We start from the raw sequence: 9806 nt of genomic DNA, 5'->3' as shown, positions 1-9806 counted from the left end.
TAGGTAGGTAGTGAGTTGCAAGTAAGAGACAGGTGCTTGTGTATCAGTATGAGGAGAGCTTACAATGCTACAGCATTTGGGAATGCATGAATAATTGTTATTTAAAAATTGCAGAATGTGAAATAATAAGTTCAAATATCTTATTCAATTTTTTTATTATCCAAGCATTTACAATGTTATTTAAAGGCCTTCAAATAGGCAGTTCAAATGATCAATGCCTTGACAACTCAATAAGTTCTCCAATCAAATATGTAAATTTCCATCATAAAACAATCGACCACCGTGAATGTAGTCTGAAAACTTTGGTAGGTATATTTCATTAAATATGACTAATATTTAATTTAATTTAATAATAATAAGTTTTTATACTTAAACGCCTGGTTTTGATTTTGTTGTTACAACTGTATTGATCCATAACTCATTAGTAGCATACTAAAGAAGTATATTAGTATAAGCATAAGTATTAAATATTATTATATTAAATTAAATATAAAATGATGAGAGTTAAATGCCCACTACTGTCTACCGGTATCATATGTCATAATTTTAATATATTTTTTTCTATAGGGTCAAATGGATAGCAATAGTTTCAAGTTTCAATAGGTCAATTCTCGCCTAATCAAACAAATTAAATTTGCATAGAATTATAAATAGTCGACTTCTATAAAGCTGAATTATTAGATTCGGGTAAGTGCATATATGTTTTATAAATTGTTATTTTTATTATTGAAATAATTATAATGTGTTTTTGTCATTATTTATTTGTAGTTTGTTACATAATTTTGATATCAAAATGACAAACATTTTTTTTGTGAATACAGTTGATGAATGATCCTTTTATTTCTGACATTGTAAACAATCTAATTGAATCTGTAAGTCTTGTTACATATAGAGTGAGTGAGTAAATAAATTTTAATTTTTACGTTTCTAATTAAATATTTTTGTAGATGTGTCATCTATGTTATTTCAAGTTAAATGGAGACATTCCAAAGGAGTAATATTTCATGAAAATAAAACATACTATTATAGCTGAATATCATCTTACTTATAAACTAAGTTATCTTACGTATTAATTTTTGGGTAAGTCCACTATATATAAATAAAATAACTGGAACAATATCATATAATTATATATATAATATATGTATAAATTATATTTCATTACCTACCAATTTATTCAATTTTATTTTAGGCGATTTCCATGTTTTAAATTGAATTAATTTAATAAAATATCTATCAGTTTTTTAATTTAATGGTATATTGTATATTAAGAGGTATTTGTGCTCACATATTATGTTGTCTTCCTCTTACTTAAGCATAATGTACCAAAATTTAAGTTTCAATGTTGTATATTTAGGTTAAATATTAGAGTGAATTGATACATTATTAAGTTTAAATGTTACAAATATAATTTTTTTCTCATTCGTTTTTTTTTCGATATATTAATTTTTAAGTGAGTTATGAGTATGTAAAATATTAAATTGTAACTGCTGGACTTACATTTTGATAAACACAGTGATTATTTAATCATGCTTGCCCATGTTTTTCTCTTTAATAGTACATGTATTTTAATTCAGAATTTTAGAATTTTCGGGTTTATTTAATATATCCACTAGAAACCATATTTTCAAATTCCCTATATTTTCTGTACTTCCTACTTAGTGGAGTGTTTCTGTGGAGATAAAAACTTCTATTTTTCAAATGAGAACCTCCCTTTTTTTACTAAAAATTATTTATTAGATAATTTTTTTGAACATTTTGATGTATCTTAATCAAAATTCTAATGAGGTTATTAATAAAGGTGGTCAAAATTTTTTTCAACTAGTTAAAGTTCAGTTTCTTAAAAACTAACTTAGTTAGAAGTTATTTTGGTGAAAATAGTTAAGAGTATAAGTTGGTAAAAGTTAGTTTCTTTTTATAGCTTAAAATATAAATTTAAAAACAGTTTGTTCAAATTATGTTAAGTATTACAATGTTACATAAATTAATTACTCGGTGTCTCTGTGTCTATAACTTAATTTATTGGTGACAGTAAAAAAATTATATTGAACAACTGATAATTTGATCAAATGATTCAACTTTCAAGTAGGTAGGTAATAAATAATAACTAATATAATATATTTCTTGAAATTTATTAGAATATCAGTTATTAGAACGTAGAATCAATAACAATATAAAAAAATAATATACAGACAGTATGATACTAGTATATTCGTGTATATATAATTAAAGGCATCGTGAATCGTTGTTAACATGTGTCATATATTATGATTAGTTATAACTAATATTAATAGGTAATTGATAAAAAATAACATGACAAGAAAAATGTCTTCGTCATAAAATTGAAAATACTCAATATTCATTACCTATTAATAAATTATGATCATGGCTATAAAATATAGTAGTAATAGTCGATACTCAGTAGTTTTACTAAACATTTAAATTTTTGAAATGGAAAAAAAAAAACTACAAAAATATCTAGTTAGGTACTCATTACTTATAACTAGTTATATTAGATTATTTTTACACATTGAATTCAACTAGTTAGGTTACAAAGTTAATATAAATTAAAACTAACTTATCTTTAACTTTCTTACTGATTGTGCCCGGCTTTGGTTATTAAACGTTGATACTAAGGATAATAATTCTTAAAATGGTTATTAAGTGCATAGTATTAATATCATAAGAATTAAACTATTAAATATATTACTCTTCATAGGATATTTCTTATATGAGCGTTTTTAAACATTGATTTGAAGAATTTTCTTCCCATTATTGTTTCAATAAATTCTTGACTGCCAATTACCACGCATTTTTCTACAATGGTTTTTTTTAATAGTTTTAGCTGACATTGATTAAATTTCGAACCAAGTTTGGTTGTACATTTTTAAGGAATTTAGCTTAGAAAATACTATTTTGCAAGTGGTTTATGTCGATGACAACATATATATAGTAATAAATATATTTTTTATACACGTTTTGTTAGAAAAGTCTTCTTTGATATTTAATAAATCTAATACCTCAAAAACATCATTTTTTTTTGAAGAGGATATTTTTTAGCATATAATCTTATATGTAATCATAATGTAATATCTTTTGTACACACTCTACCACTCAATTACAGTGATAATATTTAATGCACATACTCAAAGGATAGATAATTTGTGAAAAACTGAGGCTAACAATTGTACACAAATATGTGCAGCTTAGTTGTAATAAAAATGCTTAAAGGTGATCAGAATTAGAATTGTGTTACATTAACCCCTGTGGCCCCACATACACTATATTCAAATTTTTAGTTAAGTAGTTCACAAAACGACGATGAACCACATATTGGAAGATAGTAAAATTAACTTAATAACAGTTACAGTTTTGTTTTGTTAAATAATAAATAAGGCTGTTCTTTAGTAGGTATGCATTAGACCAAAAAAGTATTAGAAATGTAGTATGGATTCTACCCAAAAAAATTTCAAATTCTTTAAAACAAAGATTCTATAGTAAATAATAATCTATTCATTAACTTTCTTAATACTTCAAAAATAATCATATTTTAAGTATATTATAGATCTACCTTCTTAATCTTTATTGGTTTTAGGTATCAATTACATTCATACTCCTCAGATGATGTAAACTAGAGAACATTTGGCTGACAAATACCCAAATATTGGAAAGCTTGTGGTATACATTTATTTTGAAAACAGCAAAATAAACGCGTGGAACAACTTCAGATTCACAACCTATGTATAACATCTATTATATGTATGTATAAGTATGTATATTAAAATTACATTTCCTTTATCTTAAATAAATGGTATGGGGAATTATTATAATACAAGGCACAACGATTTTAGTCTACCCAAATTTTAATATTGGTATTTCCCATATGCCCTTTAATGTTCAAAATAATTTTATTATTTTTGATAGCCATAAGACATTTTTGATTTTTATTAATTTTATTTTAATTATTCTCAATAAAAAAATTTTTGCTGGGTCAAAAAACTTGAAAATGTAATACAAAGTTCTGCAAAGGTTTTAATAGGTTAATTAGGAAATTAAAACCAATTTTGATGTTAAGTTGTTATTCAAAAACTTGAAATTTGTGTCAAATGTTAATATTAATATAAGACAACATTTTCAAAATAATTCGACACTTTTTGAGCAATTCAAAACCATGAAAAATGTTTAATTTTAATTAATATGTTTTAAATTATTGTTGATGAAAAATATTTTTGCTGGGTCAAAAAGTTAGAAAATTAATGCAATGCAAAAGTATTAAAAACATACTAGTACAATTTTTTTGTAACATTTATAGTAAATATTTTGACAAAATTCATCAAAATCACGAATAATTTCAAATTATTTTGTAGTTAAAATTGTACAATTTGTATACCTAAAGTTTGAACATTTTAAACAAGGTTTTCCATAAGTAGTTACTATTGTGGCCAAAATCTCTAAAAATATATTCACACAGTTTTTTTTTATAGACATTTTAAGTTTTTATTAGATTGTAAATTTATTTATATTATAAAAAATTATTTTAATAAAAAAAAAAAAGACATCTTAAGTTCAAATCTGTACAAAACTAGATATTTAAACAAAGAATAATGATTTTAGTTATTTTGTTGTGTTTAAAAAATATTCATGGATACATGAAACTTACAAAGTAGGTAGAACAAATGAAATGTTTTCGACAAAATTAATTTAACCTAAATTAGTCTATCCTACTTTAATAGCAATAATATAAAATTTACTTAGCAATATAGGCAGACCGTTTTCATTCAGAATAATTTTTGACTTATAAAAATTTTATATTTTGTACTTTAATTCTAATTTTTTAATATTTTAAATTTAAATTGAACACATCCGTTATAACGACCCACATGACATTTAATGAATGGCAGAGTTGCAGAGCGATACCAATTTGCCTTTTTTTATATTAGTACTTCATTACTTCTATGGTATATCTACATGAGTGTGCTAAATATTAATACCCATATTCACCCACTAAAAGTTTGGAGGAGCGCAGCCACTCCTTTAGACCCTGTAGACCACATCACTGCCCTATATGGTTGTATAGAATATTTCTGGTGGAGAGCTATGAATGCCGACAATATTTGTTGAGATTATTTTGAGGGACTGGTTCACTTTTTCTTGTATGTCTTTTTCTTTTAAATTACAATTTTTAAATTCTAATATAATATATTGTATACCTTTACAGGGGCCAAATTACAGTAATTGTGTACGAGGACTAATTATAAGCCAGGCCAACTCTCTTCAAGACTAGGTAATCATAGAAGTTATTATATCGTGGTTTTCTCCTTAGTTGCGGTTCAACTTGATAAATAATAAAAACATAGCATGCTACTTGCTATTTTTTCTCTGCAAGAAATTCTATGAATCATAAATATGTTTTTGGGGAAAGAGAGCCATATATAGTACCCCACAACAATTAGTTACAAACTTTGTTCGTAATGGGTAGGAATGCAATTGAAAACAGTCATTATTGTCAATATCTTTTTGAGTATTATGATTGAGAGCACTTAGGTCCCAAAATGTTACAATATATACAAACCCACCAATCAATAATAACCAATAGGTAATGATAATCTATATTACATAATATATTATCTATCTATATGTATTCAACTATATCTATAAACCAAACTAATGAAAATATATTAGCTTATTTTATGTATTTTTTAAATTTATATACATGGTGTAATAGAAAAACCTGACAAATTAAATAACTTTTGTTCTGATCAATATTAAAAAAAAGTTTTCTATGTATAATTTATTGATGTTTGCTCTACATATTTTGTATAATAATATTATTTATTTTATTTTTTCATACTGAAAAATTCAAAATAGCCAGTTTGTAAACCTGGTTCTTAGAAAACTTTTAACTGTAGACACATTCATCTAAGTCATTTGTTTTTTTTTATAGTTTTTTAAAATGTTAAAATTTTTTTAAGTAACTTATTAATTTGAAAAATAATAACTTAAAAAAAAAAAGATTTTAACAAGTATCTACTTAAATTTTCTTATAAAATATTTTTAAAAAGTCCATACATTTCTAATTTAAAATGTTTTTTACACCTATCAACTTAATTTAACAAAAATAATAGGATATCAAAAAATTGTAAACAATTTACTTGACTTTAATAAATGCTTTTTGCAATTAACGTTTTTCTAAAAACCAAGTTTACAAATTGACTATTTTGAATTTTTCAATGTACAACAGATTTAAAATTTTGTTTTTCAGTATTAAAAATCAAAATTAAAAATGTTATATTATACAATATGTATCAAAAGTGTCAAAAATATTGATTAAAACAAATACAATTCAAATACGATTTTTTTTTTAATAATGTGAAACTAATTGTTATATCATACTATATAAATATTTTGTTTGGATGTATAGAAGAATTTATAAATGTCTCAATTTCTGTAGGTACTCAAATGTTAATCTCTTTTCTCTGAAATATGTCTATGATTTATAACTTAATTAGTGTATACATATTGATATATTTTTATTACATATAGAGCAGAGGTTTTCATGCTTGTGTTTTTTGTATATTAATGTGTATATTATGAATCAGTCATGTACTGCTAATAGTTAAAAATAGAATTATTCAAAATGTTAATATAGTTTTTAATGTGAAAAAAATAATAATTTAGGTACATTTTACAATATATCTATTACCTATTTACATAAAACATAAAATAATATTAGATTAGAATAGATTAGATCCATTACAAACATTAGTAAAAATACTTATTTATTATCCTCACTTTCACTATACCAAGTTCCACACACTGCCATATAGTCTACCGTGTACCACTGTTGGTATGCATACCACAGCTTAAGAACCACTAATCTAGAATATGAATTAAGAAAATGTCCAACACTATAGACAGGCCACACCAATGCAATAGTGTATACTCATTATTTTAATTTGGACTTAGTCTTACTAGTGGTGGATTGTGGCAGGTGGATGTAGGAAATAACTAATAAGTATCTACTGTCTCCTGCTACCATGTATCACAAGTAAGTCGAATACAAATTAAAATAATGAGCAATAAATTATTGTATTGACATTGCCAATCTATAGTATTATTTATTATATGCTGATACTTTATCACATATTTTGCAAGAAAAAGATCACTCACAATCGACTGAAAGTGCATATTTAACACTTAACTATGAATTATTTCTGCATCTACTTTCTGTCATCACTATTCCTAAGACGAATTGTAATTTTAAACACATAATTTTTGAATGTCTGGCTTTTTATTTATGAACAATTTATTGCATTCTTTTCCATTATTTGAGTACACCTAGAGTATTTAAAATTTTCAGTCAAACTCAGTTTTATTTTCATACTATTTTTTTAATTAATTGAAAAAAATAAATAGTTTGTTGGTAAATGGCTATAGAGTATGTACTATTAATGTAAGTAAATAACTATTTGGTAGTATTGCATTACAAAGTTGATATTTTTTTTTAATTTGAAAAATTGTATTCAATTTCATTCTGATCTATATTAATGTAAAATAATATAATATAATATTATATAATCTTATATTATACACCTTAAACTTGAAAAACCAGCAGACTGCAGATTATTCATGTATTTGTCAGTTTCATCATTATTTATTTACTCTGCTACATTTATCAATACCAACATCTGTAATAATCAATGTCTAATATTAAATTAATATTGGAGTAAATAGTAATAGACTCATCTTATAAATATTATTACCTAATTATTACAATTACTAATAATTGCATAAGCATTTTTATACTTTCAATAATTATTTTTTTATCTTATTTGAGATATGTAGTGAATAAGCATTAATCACTATAGTCACCTAGTTATATTAATATTTATAATCATAAATCAATGGTATTGAAGAGAATACCTGATCAGTGATCAGTGATTACTAATTACTATTAGATTTTACTCTTATTAGATAGGTACCTACCTACATATTGCAATACCACCTACTTACGTCCTATGTACCTATCATATAATATTAAAATACTAATAAAGTAGTCTACAAGTTTTAATTTTGTACATTTATAGCCTTATAGGTATAATCAGTAATCACAAAAAAATTGTGTTTAAAAACAATATTAAAATTGGTAGAGGCTATCTCTCTTTTGGTTCCTTTTTTTACAGACCAGTTTTTTGCATCAGACAATATTATTTTCCACTGTTGTCGATAAACGCATAGGTAATATGTAGATACCTACTCACTACTCAGTTTCACGCGCGGTTATCTCTGAATCAAAAACCAGCATCGGATAGAGTTAAAACAAATTGAGTCGTCTAAAAGAAGAAAAAAATGAGAATTCCGACCATACGCATACAAGACAAGTACGATATTATATATTATAATTGGTCATTGTCCTCGGTGTTTATTTATTTATTTTTTCAGTTTTTCAAATCGATTGTAATTAGTAAGTAGTCATCGTGTCGATCGTATGGATAGATAAATAACGTTTACAATAGAGCGAACGACGCCGCTGAATGAACAGGACGACATGGTGAATACCAGACGATTTCTTCCGAAACACAGTACTGATCCTTATCATAATATTAACAGTGATTGGGTGTATGCAAATGAGCTCTTGTCTTGACCGTTATGTTTTAATGTGCAGAGACTAGACTTTTGAGCGTCGTTCATTTTTATTAATATAATATTATAGGTTTTATTTTTTTTTATAAAATGTCTCAATAACAAAAAAAATAGTAAATAAATACCTATTAGTAAATAATAAATTAAGAATAATATCAAATTACAATTGATGTCGAAAATGAAACGTAGTTATTTATATTATAATTATTTTTATAACAATATTAATTAGTAATTACCCACCAGAGTAATGATAATCATCGTAATAATAAGTTATGTGCATAGTAATAATAGTATAGAAACCCTAAAGTCTAAAACTAGGTATAAATGTATAACCCATAGGCACACATTCAGTCTTAAGCTTGGGTTTGCTAAAATGTTTTACCTCTAAGTGACCCGTGGGACCCTAGACACCCTATATGTGGTTGTACACTCCAGACATAAATTAATTTAATATCAAATAAAATTATAAATCTTTTTTGTCCAATATATAATCGATTATTACAACGATTATTAAATTTATCGGTAAAGAAGTCGAGATTCAATCAGGGTCGTCCACATTTTCACTACTTTCATTGTCTTTGTTTTTCATTTGTTTTATTAAATTTATATTTACTTAATCACATACACTATTTTACATCGCACTAATAAACTGTTTGTATCAAACTAGATAATATTAATTAATTTCATTATTTTAATTTCAATTAACGATCATACCGGTAGATAGTATACAAAAACAAAATCCTATTTATTCCAGTAATAAATACTAAAAATAAACTTGTTTTAGAAAAACCCGATAAAGTAACATACATGCTTTATAAATAGGTAACATACTAATATTCTAACATTATAAACCAAAATACCAAAAACTGTATACATATATATTACCTACATGTTGTAAAGTATGTACGTCCGTGGTCCGTAGCATTAGTGCATTGCCTATTAAAACTGGGATAATTTCAATAAACTCGTTCTTATAAACTTAAAATTACACTTTAAACAATATTTTTATTTAAAAATAAGCTATGGGTGCTAATTTAAGATTTGTCAGTTCTAAGCACCCATGACACCCTCGTATGTGAGCCAATGGGTATAATAAAGTAGTAAAGCGTTTAGTTGGTTGGTGATCAATGATCTTATACCTGTATAAATTCTAGTATTTCAGT

General features: G+C 24.9%; 1 long non-coding RNA gene across 4 annotated transcripts; it reads left to right on the top strand.

The window, feature by feature from the left end:
• Positions 1 to 767: 767 nt before the first annotated feature.
• LOC111033608 lies at positions 768 to 8685 on the top strand. Of its 4 annotated transcripts, none has more exons than XR_002604442.1 (6): positions 768 to 872; positions 948 to 1080; positions 3596 to 3759; positions 5219 to 5284; positions 8184 to 8381; positions 8443 to 8685. It is a non-coding gene; the product is annotated as an uncharacterized LOC111033608 (long non-coding RNA). The 4 variants fall into 4 exon arrangements; XR_002604444.1 differs by having other exon boundaries at positions 3596 to 3769; XR_002604441.1 differs by lacking the exons at positions 8184 to 8381; positions 8443 to 8685 and having other exon boundaries at positions 5219 to 5725.
• The last annotated feature ends 1121 nt before the right edge of the window (positions 8686 to 9806 follow it).

Source organism: Myzus persicae, unplaced genomic scaffold (genome assembly GCF_001856785.1).
Source record: "Myzus persicae strain clone G006 unplaced genomic scaffold, MPER_G0061.0, whole genome shotgun sequence".
NCBI classification, from domain to species: domain Eukaryota; kingdom Metazoa; phylum Arthropoda; class Insecta; order Hemiptera; family Aphididae; genus Myzus; species Myzus persicae.
This window is presented reverse-complemented; position numbering and strand designations above follow the sequence as displayed.